We start from the raw sequence: 2,570 nt of genomic DNA, 5'->3' as shown, positions 1-2,570 counted from the left end.
CATCCTGCCTGTCGTGTAACTTTTTGGCAGCGTCGTGGCCTCAACCAGTCTGAACAAGACCTTTTCGAATGTGTGCAAGCCAATAAAATCAACTTGGTTTGCGTTCGATGCTGCATCACATCTTTGCATGTAGTTTTTCACTTGGGTGGGATGGTCGATGTCAGTGGGCCTCAGTACATGTCGCAGGTCCTTTAGGGGCTCATGATTAACACTGTACATGTATAACATTATACTGTACACTCCTGGACACAACTAAACGGCCACCTCAGTCAATTTTTATTATTTGACGGTGCGGTTTTCACACAAGTTGCGCTCCGCTTCTAACCTTGTAGCGTGTCCGTCCGTCTGTCAATAAGTCCGTCCGGTTCCTTTCTTGCTGCTTTTTCCTGCCTTTTCGCATGGCTACACTTGGCCTGTCTAATACAGTTTCCTCCCATCCTATCGACCGCGCCTACCTTTCTGACTCGACCTAACTATGCTAAAATTACAATTATATCCAAAAGCGTGACACAATTAACTCGCGCCCTGATTGGGCAATACCTGCCGACCTGCGACACTGACTGGATCTGTTGCACGATCAGACCGTCTCTCGCCCTCGCGATTGGACGTAATGTAAACATTTGTGCAGCGAACGAAACACATCGATTGGATGTAAGCATGTGCTGACAATACATTTAGCTACGCAAAACGTATCGTATGTACTGCAAATCGGGCACCGTAACCAGCCCATGCAGTTAAACCTCTGCGATGTTATTTTCCACACGTTTTTCATAGTAGAGACGATACTATTTTTATTAGTATTATTATTACTAAAGGAGGCTCCACGACCTCTGCGTTATTATAGTTGCACCCGGACACAGCACTGCGGTACTTACGTGGTGGTGTTGTTATTGCTGAAAAGTATGTTTGGTTTAAATTAATAAAATCATTATTTAAGCTATTGCCAAAAACTAAAATAATTTTTTTTGTTTAATAATGATACCAGCATTAAATGGCCGTGTATTGGCTAATATAATATAATGTTTATGATATAATAATACTATTTAATATTTTGCTAAATATTATACACCCAGCCGTAAGTATCCGTTGGAATACCTAATATTTTTACGCACGTTAGTAATTATAAATTTTCTTTACAGTTTGCAACATGGCGAGGCTCACGTGCAAGGCCAATATTGGCCTGCTTCTGCTGAATCCGCAGCGATCTTCAATGATCTCACGGGCACGCTGCGCCTGTTGCAGGAAGCTGCAGCGTGGCTACGCGCTCCGCACAATCAGTGGACGGGACACCGTGCAGCGCTGTTACTGCCTGCGAGAGCGGCCCGACAGCGGTTAAGTTCTGGAAGGAAAAGCCCGTGCCACCTGATTCGGCCGAAGTGCGCCGCCAGGAAAGCCTGTCGAACGTCAAGAAGGCGATGGGTCCTGACTGGTACCCCAAGAAGAAGAAGAAGAAGAAGCGCAGTCGCCCTTGCAAGCTGACCGCCCGAAACGCCAAGTACATCGAGCAAAGAAGCTGCAGAAGAGAAAGTAATTGGTAAATATACTCTTTTAGGCCCTTAACCCCGCTTATCTTTGTAATTTGTATACCGGCGGGCAGCGCAAGGCTTGGGACCGCACATACGGTAAACTGACTGTGGCGCTACCAAGCGTGTTGACGCACCTAAAGAACGTAGCGCGTTTCATATGATAGTTAGCACATGGTATCTACTGCGGAGCAGCCGCAAGCTGGCCGTTCCTATCCGCATACACGTCACGTAGACGACAAGTACACTCACTCATTGAGACATAAGCTAAATCATGTTGTATGTACCATCAATTTTTCACAGCGCGTATTCCACTAATGGGCGCTCACAAATTGAAACTACAGTATTAAGTGAGTACTACACGCTACGATACGTTGCTGTCTACGTAGACATGAACACATGTGCGGTAATGCAGACCATACAAAAGGCTGTCGCAAGTCGATGTATCTGTACGCAGTACTGTACTTTAGTGCCCTATCGATAATGGTCGAGATAAGAGCTCGGTTGAGTCGCGGGTGGCTAGAAGGTGTTCCCACCGCGCTTATATATAAGTGCTGGCGTTATCACGAGCACGTGGCATCTACACTCATTGACCACCTTGCGAGATATGCACCGAACTCATCAAATAGCACGTCGGGCTGTCAGGTAGACAGCGAAAGTACTTCATCTAATGTACATGAGCCACTTTTCGATTCAAGTCTATGACATATACGATCTGATAATTTGCATACAGCCATGTGGCTTCGTATGTTCGCCATACATATCCCAACCAGTAAATGCCACTCGAAAGGATCTACGCAACTCTGTCAGTCAGTAGCTATGCAAATCAGTAAGTAAGTCAGCTATACAAGTAAGATCAATGCATTCGGAAGATAGTTGAAAGACCCTTCAGTACTATCATTCCCGTCTCTTGTGCTCTTTCGCTGCGGCCTTCACGTCACCAACTACTTCCATGACAGCAACAAGCTTCCAAGAGCCCCGTTCAGCGTGTTAAAGAGCTAGAACGGCGGCTTCAACAGAGGATCGAGACAAGTTATCTACGTAATT

Source organism: Phytophthora infestans, genomic scaffold (genome assembly GCF_000142945.1).
Source record: "Phytophthora infestans T30-4 supercont1.170 genomic scaffold, whole genome shotgun sequence".
Classification (NCBI taxonomy): domain Eukaryota; phylum Oomycota; class Peronosporomycetes; order Peronosporales; family Peronosporaceae; genus Phytophthora; species Phytophthora infestans.
The sequence above is the reverse complement of the archived record's forward strand: the minus strand, read 5'-3'. Positions refer to the sequence as shown.